We start from the raw sequence: 17,256 nt of genomic DNA on the forward strand, positions 1-17,256 counted from the left end.
TAAAATCTTATCTAGATCATGCTCTCGCGTTTCTTGTTGTCTTGATATCTTGGTGACTCTTGGGCATTGGTCTTATTCCGTATTCCTTTTGGAACTCTTGTTGTTTCTTGTTGGGGATCTTGTTGGACTCCTCTGTTTTATTGATTCTAAGTGTGCTCCTTTTTCATATGAGCGGGCTTTTGATTTCAACACTTCAATTGCATTTCCTCGTTCTTCAGGTGGGTGCCTCGACTGCTTCTTTTCTTTCTTCATCCTCATTTTCCAGGTGGACGCCTGATTTCTTCTTTTTCTCATCCTCATTCTCCAGGTGGACGCCTGACTTCTTTAATTCTCATCCTCATTCTCCAGGTGGACGCCTGACTTCTTCAATTCTTATCCTCATTCTCCAGGTGGACGCCTGACTTCTTCTTCTCTCATCCTCATTCTCCAGGTGGACGCCTGACTTCTTCTTTTCTCATCCTCATTCTCCAGGTGGACGCCTGACTTCTTTTTTTTCTCATCCTCATTCTCCAGGTGGACGCCTGATTTCTTTAATTCTCATCCTCATTCTCCAGGTGGACGCCTGATTTCTTTAATTCTTCATCCTCATTCTCCAGGTGGACGCCTGACTTCTTTTAATTCTCATCCTCATTCTCCAGGTGGACGCCTGACTTCTTCTTTTTCTCATCCTCATTCTCCAGGTGGACGCCTGACTTCTTTAATTCTCATCCTCATTCTCCAGGTGGACGCCTGATTTCTTCTTTTCTCATCCTCATTCTCCAGGTGGACGCCTGACTTCTTTAATTCTCATCCTCATTCTCCAGGTGGACGCCTGACTTCTTCTTTTCTCATCCTCATTCTCCAGGTGGCGTCTGACTTCTTTAATTCTCATCCTCATTCTCCAGGTGGACGCCTGATTTCTTTAATTCTCATCCTCATTCTCCAGGTGGACGCCTGACTTCTTCTTTTCTCATCCTCATTCTCCAGGTGGACGCCTGATTTCTTCTTTTCTCATCCTCATTCTCCAGGTGGACGCCTGACTTCTTTAATTCTCATCCTCATTCTCCAGGTGGACGCCTGACTTCTTTTAATTCTCATCCTCATTCTCCAGGTGGACGCCTGACTTCTTTAATTCTCATCCTCATTCTCCAGGTGGACGCCTGACTTCTTCTTTTCTCATCCTCATTCTCCAGGTGGACGCCTGACTTCTTTAATTCTCATCCTCATTCTCCAGGTGGACGCCTGATTTCTTCTTTTCTCATCCTCATTCTCCAGGTGGACGCCTGACTTCTTTAATTCTCATCCTCATTCTCCAGGTGGACGCCTGACTTCTTTTAATTCTCATCCTCATTCTCTAGGTGGACGCCTGACTTCTTCTTTTTCTCATCCTCATTTTCCAGGTGGACGCCTGACTTCTTCTTTTTCTTTACCAGGTATTTCCTGACACAAATATTGTTTTTGCCCCTGTTTTAAATCAAAGAAAACTTCGTTAGTTTAAAGCAGGGTGGTTGGCTGTGGTATTCTTGCAGATGGTGATGTTTCTCTTCGTCTCTCTTTATTGCCTTGGAATGATTGAAAAGACTGTTTTGTCTTTGTAATTGATCCTTGACTATAGGATTCCCCTCTGTGTGTTTTCCTTCAAAACCTTTCAACTGTAATCATGTGCCTCTTCTGACTTTGCTGATCCACTTTTGATTTCATCTTTCTTACACCCGTATTTTATCTCCCACCTTTCGTGGCTGTATTTTGTAACCTTGAATCTTGGTAGTATACCTTGACATTCCTTCTTATTTGTTTGGAATAAAACTTATCTCAAAGCTTGGAGAAAGTAAGATTATTAGTAACGAAATACGCTGATTTCGACAATTATAGAATGAAAAGAAAAATCCAATTTTTTGGATGACTGTTGGAAAAGGAATAAAGGACTTATCTGATTGGAATTACTGGCACCAATGATCAGGGTATGCATTTCGGATTAATCAACCCAGTCTTTTAATCCATCTCCTCTCAATTGTCTCAAGGAGTTTTCACCGATAAATTTTCCTCGTTTTTCACTTCTTCACTTCCTTTTCGCCTTATGGTGCCTGTGTGGGTTTTCACCTATAAGACTCTCTCATTTTACTTTTCTCTCAACCTCCGTCGCCTTATGGTGCCCGTGTGGGTTTTCACCTATAAGACTCTCTCATTTTACTTTCTTTCCTTGTTTGTACCAGAGTGTTATGAACCACTTCATTTGCTTGCCTCAGCATTTTTCTAAGATTGATCGAAAGGTCTTTTTGGTATTAAGGTTAGGAATGGAAAAGGTATTAAAAGCTAAATAGCTTTGGTATGGGTTTAAAATTACAACTCTTGGAATCTTTTCTTATTTCCAATACAATTCCTGCCCCAGTTTCTTGATTGGGGTCTCTTAATATTTCTTTTCCGTGCACATTGTGCATGTTGTGCACCCTATGACCGAGCCGTGAGGCGCCTACGTATCCTTCTTTGAGGAATCAGGTCAAACGTAGTTCACTACATAATAGTGAAGATTTTGATCATTTTTTTTATTGATTCCAAGAGAGGGTAGGAAAGAAACAAGTATGGCTCAAAGGGGAAGCAAATGGTATAGTGTTTGGATAGCAGAATAAATTGCCTTTGTCATTTCAATCTTCGAAATAGTGCTAAATACAAACATTCAAAAAGTTATGCATAATATCTCTTTACCGCGTCAGAATTGATCGCCATATCTATGCATTTGCCTTCAATATCTGTTAAACATAGTGCACCATTCGATAATACTCTGGTCACAATGAATGGTCCTTGCCAATTCGGAGCAAATTTGCCTCTTGCTTCAACCTGATGTGGAAGAATACGCTTCAGCACATGCTGACCTACTTCAAACTTCCGGGGACGCACCTTTTTGTTGTATGCTCTTTCTATTCTTCTTTGATATAATTGACCATGGCATACTGCGGTCAATCGTTTTTCGTCAATCAAGTTTAACTGTTCTAGACGGGTTTTGACCCATTCATCATCATCAATCTTTGCTTCGGCGATGATCCGAAGGGAAGGAATCTCAATTTCTGCAGGAATTACTGCTTCAGTGCCGTATACCAACAAATAAGGAGTTGCTCCTACTGAAGTGCGAACAGTAGTGCGGTATCCCAATAATGCAAATGGTAATTTTTCATGCCATTGTTTTGAACCTTCTACCATTTTCCGAAGTATCTTCTTTATGTTTTTGTTGGCTGCTTCTACTGCTCCATTCGCCTTGGGCCGATATGGGGTAGAGTTACGATGTGTAATCTTAAACTGTTGACATACTTCTTTCATTAAGTTGCTGTTGAGATTAGCACCGTTATCTGTGATGATCACCTTCGGGATTCCGAATCGACATATGATATTTGAGTGGACAAAATCGACCACAGCTTTCTTGGTTACTGATTTGAATGTCTTGGCCTCAACCCATTTGGTAAAATAATCAATAGCTACCAGAATGAATCTGTGTCCATTGGATGCTGCCGGCTCAATTGGACCAATCACATCCATGCCCCAAGCAACGAAAGGCCATGGTGCCGACATTGTGTGCAACTCGGATGGTGGAGAATGAATCAAATCTCCGTGTATTTGGCATTGATGACACTTGCGTACAAAACTGATACAATCTCTCTCCATGGTAAGCCAATAGTAACCAGCTCGGAGGATTTTCTTTGCCAACACATATCCACTCATGTGGGGTCCGCAAACTCCTGAATGTACTTCAGACATGACAGCTGTAGCTTGTCTGGCATCTATGCATCTTAATAATCCAAGATCTGGTGTTCTTTTATACAAAACTCCTCCGCTCAAGAAGAATCCATTTGCTAATCGCCTAATGGTCCTCTTTTGATCTCTTGTGGCTTGTGCGGGATATATTCCCATTCTGATATACTCCTTGATGTCGTGGAACCATGGTTCACCATCAAATTCTTCTTCAACCATATTGCAATAAGCGTGTTGATCGTGGACTTGAATATGTATCGGATCTACATAAGCTTTGTCCGGATGGTGCAACATTGATGCCAGGGTAGCCAATGCATCGGCTACCTCATTATGGATTCTTGGAATATGTCGGAATTCCACTGATTGAAACCGCTGACAAAGATCATGTAGACATTGTCGGTATGGTATGAGCTTCAAGTCTCGGGTTTCCCATTCTCCTTGAATTTGATGTACCAAAAGATCCGAATCTCCCATGACTAAGATTTCTTGGATACCCATGTCTGCAGCTAGCCTTAACCCCAAAATGCAAGCTTCATATTCAGCCATATTATTGGTGCAATAAAATCGCAATTGAGCCGTAACAGGATAGTGATGCCCTGTTTCAGAAATGATTACAGCTCCTATTCCGACTCCTTTCATGTTGGCGGCTCCATCAAAGAAAAGTTTCCAGCCAGGTTTTTCGATTTGTTCCACCTCGTCGATATGCATTGTTTCTTCATCAGGAAAATAAGTCTTCAACGGCTCATATTCCTCATCGACCGGGTTTTCGGCTAAATGATCGGCCAGTGCTTGAGCCTTCATTGCAGTTCTAGTCACATAGATGATGTCGAATTCCGTGAGCAATATCTGCCACTTTGCAAGTCTTCCCGTTGGCATAGGCTTTTGAAAAATGTATTTCAAGGGATCCAAACGAGAAATGAGGTAAGTAGTGTAGGATGACAAATAGTGTTTCAATTTTTGAGCTACCCATGTTAGGGCGCAACATGTCTTTTCCAGATGAGTATACTTAACCTCATAAGCTGTGAACTTCTTGCTAAGGTAGTAGATGGCCTGTTCTTTTCTGCCAGTGAGGTCATGCTGCCCCAATACACAACCAAATGAATTTTCCAAAACCGTCAAGTAAAGAATCAAAGGTCTTCCTGGCTCTGGCGGGACCAACACGGGTGGGTTTGATAAGTACCCTTTTATTTTATCGAACGCTTCCTGACACTCATCGGTCCATTTGACTGCAGCATCCTTTTTTAACAATTTGAAAATTGGCTCGCAGGTTGTTGTGAGCTGAGCAATAAACCTGCTGATATAATTTAACCTTCCCAACAAACTCATTACTTCAGTTTTGTTTCTTGGGGGTGGCAGTTCTTGGATGGCTTTGATCTTTGACGGATCTAGCTCAATGCCTCGTCGACTGACTATGAATCCCAGCAACTTTCCGGATGGAACTCCAAATGCGCACTTGGCAGGGTTAAGCTTGAGGTTGTACCTGCGAAGTCTTAAGAAGAACTTCCTCAAATCCTCAACGTGGTCGGCCTGATGCTTTGATTTTATGATCACATCGTCCACGTATACCTCAATCTCCTTGTGTATCATATCATGAAACACTGTGGTCATTGCTCTCATATAGGTTGCTCCGGCGTTTTTTAAACCGAATGGCATTACCCGGTAGCAATAAGTTCCCCATGGTGTGATGAATGCCGTCTTTTCTGCATCTTCTTCATCCATTAGAATTTGATGATATCCGGCATAACAATCCACGAAAGACCCTATATCATGCTTGGCACAATTGTCGATCAAAATATGGATATTGGGTAATGGGAAATTATCCTTTGGACTTGCTTTGTTGAGATTGCGATAGTCGACGCATACTCTAATTTTGCCGTCTTTCTTTGGTACAGGAACGATATTAGCCAACCAAACAGGATATCGAGTGACTCGAATGACCTTTGCTTCCAATTGTTTGGTGATTTCTTCCTTAATTCTCATACTCATCTCAGGCTTGAATTTTCTCAGCCTCTGCTTGACAGGAGGCACTGTTGGATCGGTGGGCAATTTGTGGACCACTAAATCAGTGCTCAAGCCCGGCATGTCGTCATACGACCATGCAAAAACATCTTTGAATTCTATGAGTGCTTTAATTAACTCCTCTCGGATCTTTGGCTCCAGATGGACACTTATTTTAGTTTCTCGGATATTACTCGTGTCCCCTATATTGATGTCCTCGGTATCACTCAAGTTAGGTTTGATTTTTTCCTCAAAGTGAATTAACTCTTTACTAATCTCTTCAAAAACCTCATCTTCATCATATTCTGATTCATAATCACAATATATTTCTTGAATTATTATTTCGGAACCAGATTGATTTTTAAGACTGGGCTGAGGATTCCTCATGCATGCCATATCACTAGAGCCAGCGTAAAAGGAACTGTATAGGAAAGAAGAAAAAGAAAAGAAAACTATCAGGAACGATAATAAAAAGGAAACTGCTTTTTATTGGATGATGAAAGATAACAAGGTTTGCACACTTCAAACAAACTGTAAGATAAACTTTGGGATTACAACCTTGAAATAACCCAAACAAACTGAAAGAAAATCAAAATAAACTACCAAGACTCCTTTCGAATTGGGAGAGGAGTGGCTTTCCAATTATTGAGCTTTGTTTCTGGTCCAACGAATTGAACTTCTGCGTTGCTACACCCTTCTCCGCCTTCCAACATATTCACATCACTAAACAATTTCTCGAACCTTTCAATTAATTCTTCCTCAGGATTGACCTGGGATTTAGGAATTGTTGTTATCGGGCGATTTTTAGCACCGGTCTTGACAAAAGACTTCGACAGCTGTGGTACTGGTTTTGGAAGAAACCATGCTTGGTGTTTCAACTTCCTGGCCCTTATCACGTCATTGGCGGTAGGTGTGAACCCTAAACCGAATGTTCCCCAGTTCTCGGGGAGAGATACTGGTTGTACAATTCCTTGCAGAGATAAGCCCAGACCTTTGCCGGGTATAAAGCCATTCTTCAGCATTTCATAAGCTACCATGACTGATGCAGAGGATATCTTTGGATTCGAAAGGTGTTTCCCCTCTGGAATTTTCTCTACCGACACCGTGTCGGACACTTGGTATACCCATGGTCCTTGGTCAATTTCTGTTCTCTCGACCGGTACAATGGTGCTGTTGTGAGCATTTAAACTTTCTTCTCCATACACGACTACTTCTTGATGATCCCATTCAAACTTGACAGCCTGATGTAGTGTTGACGGGACTGCTTTAGCAGCATGGATCCATGGTCGACCCAACAACAAGTTGTAAGAAACAGTCATGTCCAACACTTGAAATTCCATGGTGAATTCAACTGGCCCTATAGTTAGTTCCAATACTATGTCGCCAAATGAATCTCTGCTTCCACCGTCAAATCCTCGTACGCAGATACTATTCTTTTGGATCCTCTCCTCTTTAATTTTTAATTTGTTTAAAGTGGAGAGAGGGCATATGTTTGCACTGGACCCATTGTCAACCAATACCCGGGTTACTACGGAGTTTTCACATTTCACGGTGAGGTAAAGAGCTCTATTATGCTCGGTACCTTCCGCAGGCAATTCATCATCGGCAAATGTAATTCTGTTTGTCTCAAAGATTCTGTTGGCTATTTTTCCCAAATGATTTACAGAGATCTTTTCAGGAACATGAGCTTCATTCAGGATTTTCATCAACGCCAGACGGTGTTCCTCTGAATGGATCAGTAAGGACAATAATGAAATTTGAGCGGGGGTCTTCTTTAATTGATCCACCACAGAATAATCATGGAGTTTCATTTTTCTTAAAAACTCCTCCGCCTCTTCTTTCCGTCACAGCTCTCTTTGTTGGCATTGGATTGTTTTTAGTTTTTCTCAGCTCTTCGGGAGTAAAACATCTTCCCGAACGAGTCAAGCCTTGCACCTCACACACTTCTTCCTTGATTTCTTTGCCCTTGTACATTACGGTCATCCGTTCATAGTTCCATGGGATGGTTTTGTTGTTGATGATCGGCAGCTGGATTACAGGTGCAATAATAACCCGATCTGTACGTGCTCCTTCCACGAATACAACGGGTTTGTTAGCAACCCCTGGTACTATCACTTTTGGCCTTTCTTGTTTTGCGGCAACTTTGCTCGATGATCCCTCATCGACTATCATAGACGGTTCATCACCATTTTTGTTCTGCTTAGACACCGGCTTCTCCTCCATTAACTGCTTATCTGGCTTGGTTTCATGAGACTTGATCATCATGACAGTTTGTGACGGCTTCTTTGTCTCCCCATTAGCTTGTATGATTTCTATCATGTTAGCCTCTTGATGGGCTGGCATTGGATTTCTATTGATATTTGGAGCTTCGGGGTTTTGAACCTCGATTTTATTAGTATCAATCAGCTCTTGTATTGCATTTTTCAAATGCCAACATTTCTCCGTATCATGGCCTGGTGCACCGGAGCAATATTCACAGCTAATGGTGTAATCCAGATTCTTTGGAGGAGGATTGGGTAGTTTGGATTGTATTGGTCTCAGCATGTCTAGCTGTCTCAGCCTGTGGAACAGACTAGTGTAAGACTCTCCCAATGGAGTGTAAGTTTTCTTTTTCTGTTCCCTTTCTCCCCTGAATGCTGGCCTAGGCCTGAAACCTGGTCCGGGATAGGCTCGTGGGTAAGTATTTGGTGTGACAGGAGCACGCCAATTGGTGTGAACAGGTGGCTGATTGTATGCTTGAGCATGGTTAATGGCAAAATGAGGCTCTGAAGAGTGATAGTAGTGTTGGGATGAATCATGGTGGTAAGCTGATTGGCGAGGTCGTTGTTGATTATAGTAAAGCGGTGAACCTCTGGGTCCCGGCCAAATTCCTGAATCAACTACGGTTGCCTCTTCCCTCTTCTTTCTTCCGATTCCTCCTACCCCGCCTTGAATAGCTTGAGTAGTTGCCTTAATTGCTGAATAGCTCATGATTTTATTTGTCTTGAGGCCTTCTTCCACCATACCTCCCATCTTCACTACCTCGTTGAATGATTTTCCAACCGCTGAAACCAAGTGGGCATAGTAAGTTGGTTCCAAGGCTTGGAGGAAGTAGTCTACCATTTCGCTCTCCTTCATAGGAGGATCCACTCTTGCTGCCTGTTCTCTCCACCGAAAACCATACTCTCTGAAACTTTCATTGTGTTTCTTCTCAAATTTGGTCAAAGATAATCGATCTGGGATGATTTCCAGATTGTATTGGAAATGGTATGCGAATGCCTGTGCCAGGTCATCCCAGGTGTACCATCTTCCATGGTCCTGGCGTGTATACCACTCCAAAGCTGATCCACTTAGACTTTGACTGAAGTAAGCCATCAATAATTCATCCTTTCCCCCAGCTCCTCGCATCTTGCTACAGAAACCCCTTAAGTGGGCTACTGGGTCGCCGTGCCCGCTGTATAGGTCAAATTTGGGCATCTTGAAGCCAACTGGCAATTGTACATTAGGGAATAAGCATAAATCTTTGTATGCTACACTGACTTGCCCACCTAATCCCCGCATGTCTCGGAACGATTGTTCTAGACTTTTGACCTTCCTGAACATCTCTTCTTGTTCAACATTTTTGGCTGGCTTGTCAATTTCGGTTGGGAGATCAAACCGAGGAGCAGTTGAATTGATTTCGGAGGCTTTGAAGGTGGGCTCCGGGGGGGTAATATTGGTTGTCTTGGGCCTGAAATGTCAGATCACTAGGAGATTTGTGAAATGTAGCAGGGGGAGGTGCTACGAAAACAGGAGTCATAGGTGGAGGAAGGTACGGAACTGGTTTTGGAGGTGGAGACTGTGGTGTCTGAGAGGTGGTGCCTCGGTAGTGCTGATAAATGGGGAAACTTGGGGATAATTCAGTGGTGATATTATCCTGAGTTTGGATCATTGATGGAGCAGGGTTATTTGGGTAAGATGGGGGTAACTGTCCTGTAGACCAAGCTTGGTACATTTCAGCCATTTGCTGCTTGAGCTTAAGCATCTCTTCTTTCATTTTCCCGACATCCATCTCTTCTATCTCCATACCTGTGTCAACATCTGGGATAGACATACTTTCGGGTATTGGTCCTTTTGATCTTGTGTGATAGTGATAATATGCCAGTATACTCTTTAGAAAAACTAACTGGTTGAATTCTGAAAATGAACAAACTTGTTAGTCTTGAGAGTTTAACACATATATAATCACACGTTGAGATGCAATGCTCCTAGACAAATAATTCCTTTCTATTATGCATTCGCTCGGTTGCTTGTGTCGTCCCAGCTTTCTTGAAATTGAAAAATTGTCATTTGCTTTTATTTACTACATATATCTTTATCGTGGTGGTCGAATCTTAGAGATTGCCTACGTATCATGCCGAACATGAATCAGACCTTGCGTAGTTCAGAATAAAGTCAATCACGTTTATTTATTACACAAAGATGGAATTACATTTGAAAACTTTAAGAAAATAGCTTGAAACACACACACTTAAATCAAAATAAAAGATACAATTCATAACATCTCACAACATGCCCCACTTTCCACTTTTGTTCTCTAATATTGGATTATCTGCTCAATGTGGGGCTTGACCTGGATGGCCTCCCAGCGTACGATACATCCTTTCCAACTCCATTGCTAGATGACGAGCAAAAGTGGGCGCATGCTCTGTAAACCTTTCATAATCCATTCCTTGGCAGTTTACATAACTTTGAGATGTGAAGACTGCCAGGTCGTGGATTTGTGCCCTGAAACCTTGGAGACGTTGGTCTTGATCTTGCAATTGCTGCTGACGAGTGGTGGCTATATCTCTGACACGGTTCTCACGATCTAGAGCTGATTCTAACAAAGCTCGGAGTCTGGCCTGCTCTAATCTTGCTTGCGCTCTTTCCTTGTCGAGGTCTGCTTGTTGGTGTTCTTTGTTGCATCTTCTTGCCTCTTCTAGTTGTGCACGAAGCTGGTCTTCTGATCGCATCCAATAGTCTTTTTCCTTATTGAATTGTGCCTTGTCTTTTTCGGACTGCCTATCTTGGCGTTCCTTGTTAGATCTGGCTTCTTCGTTTAATTGTTGGATCTTTTCTTTTGCTTTGCTCAATGCCCTTTCATTTTCCGCAAGAATGAAATCATAATCTTGCATTCTTTCAAAGAGATTGGCGATGGTTTTTTGATCCTTCCAGCTCCTCTTTGGCGTTTCAGAAATCCTTTTCATTTTTTGGAATCGAGCATGAAGATTTTCATTCTCACAAGATAGACTCTTTTTCTCGCCTTCGGCTTCTTGTTCTTGCAAATCTTTCTCCAAACTGAGGCTTCTTAGATTTTCTTTTAGGGCATGGATAGTTGCTTTGTACCCTTTTTCTTTTTCTCCCCAGATCAACCGCTCTTGGATTTTATCATTGAAGTTTTGAACATGGGGTCTTTTTGTTGGCCTTTTTAGCTCAGGTTCTGGTACATCATCCACGCGAGACCGTTTTTCGAACCACCTTGCATATCCAGGATTCATCTCACCCTTTGTAGTGTCTGGGACTTGAGTATCACTTTTCAAGTATCGACATCCATTCCACATCTGCTGAAGTAGAGCTTCGGGAATAGTGGCTTCTGGGTGTAATTCGATTACTTGCATACTCAAATCTTCATCATCAGGAACTATTTGATATCTCCCTAGTTGCCTTAAGACTCTTAGTGGTGCATATGGCTGAATGCTTCTTAATCCCAATAGTAGTAGATAACTATTTGAGGTTGACATATGTATTACTTCCCTCATCGGGAGCCATCCCAGAGTCCATTCAATTTGATTTGCCGTTAAAGCCTTTAGATGAGATACCCATGCTTCTATCCCTTCTGGAGCTTGATAATTTTTTGTTCTTTCCTCATAGCTCTCGATGCAATTATCATTTTTTGACCCATATTGTATGATCTTGGGCTGTTGTTGGAGATGCTCCATCACCCACATTTGCAACAAAATTTTGCATCCTTCGAAGACCGTTGCTCCTGATTTACATAAAGTCAGAGCCCGATAAATATCTGATAGAATGATGGGGACAAGGGTGTGATTTTCTTTGGTGGTAAGGATTTGCACAACTTTTGCGGTGCGAATATCAATTGTTCGCTCTTTATTTGGGAAAACCATGACTCCTAGAAAAGCCACCATGAAAGCAAATCGACGGTGAATCTGCCAAGTGTCTTTGTTTTGTTTATTAGTAAGGCCTTTTTCATGAATTTCAAACCCATCTGACTTTCCGAACCTTGAATACAAAAAGTTGAAGGAACAACATCCATTGATGACATTGCTTTTCCTGATTTGACTGCTGATGTTCAAAAGACCGAAGAATCGATGTACTGAAGGAGCCTTTGTGAATATCAAGCTTTGATTTCTTAAACTTCCGTCAAAACCAACATAGCCAGCTATCTCCTCTAATGTAGGAGTAAGCTCGAAGTCAGAGAAACGAAAAACATTGTGAACAGGATCCCAGAAAGTTACTAATGCCTTAATCAGATCATCCCTAGGCTCAACTTTCATAATGTCCGTGAGATTTCCCAAATGTTTGACGACCCATCTTTGACCGTCTTCGCCTAAATCATACCACCACATTTGAAGCTGACATAGAAATTCCTCCGTACTTGTGGATGAGGGGCTTTGTGTAGTGCTCATTTTGTATCTGAAATTTAATTTTAATAAAGTCAAAATTTATTTTGGAAAAATTTATACTAAAAATCATTTTCGAAATTTTTTCTTTTATTTATTAAATATCTTTATTTCAAAACTATATTTTTTCGAAATTTTTAAAGCAACCCATTTTATTCCTTTCTTCTTACCAAGCTTTTATTTAAGCTGGTCAACAAGCATGTTTGAGGCGAATAAATGCACAAATAACAAGTAGGATGCATCATGATGGTCTTTTAATTTTGGGTTCACCTGTCCTAGACAGACCCAACCCCTGTGTTGAGTCTCCAAGGCCAAATGCATATGATGCAAATATTCGTTCCTACTAGGGATCCGGTACATGGCTGAGTTATTCTAAGTGTAAAACCTTAGGTTGATTGTTCTAAACCTGGCTTACCCAAACGGACAGTTTGAGCCGAAGTGGGGGTAACGTACCGGGAGCACGAAAGTCTGCCCGGCCTAGTTACTTGTCCCAACTCCGTCTTATTTGGTATGACTTTAACAGAAAGGTGGGTCACGCGCACGTGTACACCATAAATTCAGAAGACTCAGAAAGAAGGGGGTTTCGTAGCAGTTGTATATATTCACAATTCAAATAATATTAAAGCGGTAAAAAAAACATTTAGCATATTAGCATATAAACAGTTGAAAATTATATAGTAAGTAAAGCCAATAAAAACAGATATTTTAAGCTCGAATTCTTTAAACCCTGAACCAATGGTTCTGGGTTCGTTCCCCAGCAGAGTCGCCAGAGCTGTCGCACCTCCTTTTCGCCGCGCCCGCAGGGCGCGTGGGGAGTTTTCTCCAATTGAAGGACAGTCGAAACGAGATTTGTTTATTTGTTTTAGAGTCGCCACCTGGGAATTTTAAGGCGTCCCAAGTCACCAATTATAATCCCTGAATCGAGGAGAATATGACTCTGTTTATTATTCTGCGAACCAGAAATCCTGAGTAAGGAATTCTGTTAATCCGGAAGAAGGTGTTAGGCATTTCCGGATTCCGTGGTTCTAGCACGGTCGCTTAACTGTTTTTATTATTGGCTTAATTACCTTGATTTTATTAAATACATTGATGTTACATGTTTTTACTACCGCTTATTGATGACCCTTCTTTGAATCGAATTACGCGTACGTATATTCGTGTTAAAAAAAATTGCGGACTTGTGTCACGCGTACGTGTACACAATAACTTTTTATAATATATTTATTAAGCAATCATTTTTCGAAATTGTGTTGGATCAAGAATATTTGTTTTTCTTGAATAATGAACCGTACATCTCGGGTTTTTATGAAATTGATTTAACGCCTTTTGGAAAAATCCTTTTATTAAATATTCGTTCGAAATTGCGCGTACGCATAATCCGAATTTTTGCTTTTAAAAATATAATCAGGGTACGCGAACGTATCCCTAATTGTGCAAAATATTCGTAATGATATTAGGGATTTTCCACAAATTGTTTATTATATCTATACATTTTTATGTGAAAATCATGATAAATTCCCATTTAAGGTGCCCTTAAATTCTTTGAAAAGAATTTACAATTTATTAAATGTTGACCGTTGATTATATTTTCCGAATATAAGTTATATTCATTTCAACTATTCAATTTCAAAGGACAGAATAAAAATATGATTAATATTATTTTAAAAAAAAACAAATATGACATATATATATATATATATATATATATATATATATATCAAAGAATAAATTGCATATAAAACTGAAAATGAATGATTCATAAAGGAAGGAAATATTTTCCAAATTTTTTTTTCATGATTTACTTAATGCAAATTCTATTTCTAATTACCATTGATATCAAGTGTTGCAATTGGTACTTATACATCTCGTTTCATTCTCATATACTCGCTTTTAATCTAATAAGCCTAATTATTTGATCAATTTGTCTTATGAAGGTATATAGGTATCGAGTTTATAAGAAAGGAATTATTATACAAGTTAATTCAATAAAATTACCTTACATGCAACTTAACTGTATATCGTAAACATTCATAACATTTTAACATTGTAACAAGCTACATCATATCACCTTTCGCCAACGTTTATACACACATCTATTATCTTATAAAAATATACCAACAACACCATCTTAACCTTATTTAACAATAAATATCACTACTGTAATTTTCTTGGCACTTCTACATCACTTCTTGCTTAACTAACAACAAAATTAAATAATGACCAACATTCATGCCATATTCCCTACTTTGACAATTTAATATGATTAAACTAATGAGATAATGAGCTAATATTATTACAAATCTTTATACGAACTTTCAAAGTAAGACAATTAGCTCATAGCTATCAAATTGAATTCACTACTAATTAACTAACATAAAACAAAAATGAAATTTAAATTGATGAACTTGGACAAATAGAAAACAGAATTTCAATTCAAACTTCATTGATGAGTCATGTTGAATCTCTTTCCAACTTAAAATTTAAAAGACATGTACCTGGTATTGGAAAACAAGAGAAGATGAAGCTGAGAAGCAGCAACAGTAGTAACAATGTAGCACAACAACGACAGTCCAGCAACACAGGAATAGACCAGTAACAGTAGGAATAGTAGTAAACCCAGGAGACTATAAACGACTCCAAGTATAGAGAAGAAGTAAAAGGCAGGAAGGTTCTGACTATTTCAGATCTTAAGCGAGGCAATGAAACAGTAACTATTCTTTTCAACTTCAAAACTCTCCAAAATGAATTCTGTCCCTGTATATTCAGTGTATCCAGAATGTATATCGGGTGTATACTTCTCACTCCGCCCCCTCTTTTTTTCTTCTCTCTATCTAGTTTTTCCTCTCTTTTTTTCCACCCTTCTTCCTAAATTTTCTCTTCTATTTATAGCAAAATTTTCGAAATTTTCAGATTTATTTTTTTATTATTTTATTATTTTTTTAATTAAAAGAAATCCCACTTACAAATTGCTTTTATTTTTTTAGAAAAAGAAATCCCACCTTTATTTACTTTTATTTTTAAAATTCCAACTTTAATTACTTTATCTTATTTAAAATCCCACTTTTTATTTTTTTTTAAAAGAGAATCTCACTTTATTTAACTTTTCTTTAAAAAACAAACCACTATCTTTTCTTTTTCTTTTAAAAATGCTACTTTCAATTACTTTAAATTTTTTTAAATTTTCAGAGACCTTTATATTTATTTTTTAATTCCAACCTTCTTTTACTTTTAAATTTTTTTTTAAAAACTTTTTATTTTTTTTTAAATTTTCTACATTCTTTTACTTTTTTTTTTAAAAAAAATCATTCCCGAAATTATTATATATGTTTTTTTTTAAAAAAAAATAAAAATAAAAAATAAAATAAAATAAAATATTTTCGGATTTTTTTTATATATAAAAAAACAAAAAATAAAACTATTAATCGTGATAATTCACCTTTTATTTTTTATTTTTTTGGTTTTGTTTTGTGTTGGACAAAAATGAAGATGGGGTGTTGGGTTAATGGAGCGGACCGGGTCGACCTGGTTTGAAACGGACCGGGTCATGGGGAAAGTTGGGCAATTATTTGGGCCTGTGGTTTGAAATTGAAGAAGTGGCCCAATCCGATTTTTCTTTGTATTTTTGTTCTCTTTTCTTCTTTTATTTTTCTAAAACTAAATTATAAAAGTACTTAAATTATTATTAAGAACTAAATTAAGTTATAAAAGCGCAAATTAACTTCCAATAACAATTAACGCACAATTAAGTAATAATTAAGCATAAAATTGTTCATTTGGACATTAAATGCTAAAAATGCAAAAGATGCCTATTTTTGTATTTTTTTATTAATTTAACAAATAAACATGTATAGACAAACATACAAATAGTTACACAAAATATCACAAAAATTGCACACCAAGAAAAATTATTTTATTTTTTGAATTTTTTGGGAGTAATTCTCATATAGGGCTCCGGGGGGTAATATTGGTTATCCTGGGCCTGGAATGTAGGCTCACTAGGAGATTTGTGGAATGTAGCCGGGGGAGGTGCTACGAAAACAGGAGTCACAGGTGGAGGAAAGTATGAAACTGGTTTCGGAGGTGGAGACTGCGGTGTCTGAGAGGTGGTTCCTCGGTAGTGTTGGTAAATGGGGAAATTTGGGGATAATTCAGTGGTAATATTATCCTGAGTTTGGGTCATTGATGGAGCAGGGTTAGTTGGGTAAGATGGGGGTAACTGTCCTGTAGACCAGGCTTGGTACATCTCAGCCATTTGCTGCTTGAGTTTAAACATCTCTTCTTTCATTTTCCCGACATCCATCTCCTCTAGCTCAATACCTGTGTCAACATCTGGGATAAACATACTTTCGGGTATTGGTCCTTTTGATCTCGTGTGATAATGATAATATGCCAGTATACTCTTTAGAGAAACTAACTGCTTGAATTCTGGAAATGAACAAACTTGTTAGTTTTGAGAATTTAACACATATATAATTACACGTTGAGATGCAATGCTCCTAGACAAATATCCCCTTTCTATTATGCATTTGCTCGACTGCTTGTGTCGTCCCAACTTTCTTGAAAATTTTATTCACTTTTATTTTATTTTATTTTCTTATATATATTTTATTGTGGTGGTCGAATCTTATAGAGATTGCCTACGTATCATGCCCCCGCATGAATCAGACCTTGCGTAGTTCGGACCAATAAAAGATAAGCAATACTAATCATTTTTTTTTCAATTTTCATATTGGGTTTCAAAGGTTTAAAAATGACCTACAAACTTGAAAATCAAACGACCCACATATTATAATCAAAAGTTTTACAAAAAACAAACGGCCAGCTTCCTTTCTCCGTTTGACAAATGCAACCAAACGGTTATTTTTGCAAATGCGTCCCCTTCCAAATTTTGAGGCCG

The sequence above is a fragment of the Nicotiana sylvestris genome, chromosome 9 (assembly GCF_000393655.2).
Source record: "Nicotiana sylvestris chromosome 9, ASM39365v2, whole genome shotgun sequence".
NCBI lineage: Eukaryota > Viridiplantae > Streptophyta > Magnoliopsida > Solanales > Solanaceae > Nicotiana > Nicotiana sylvestris.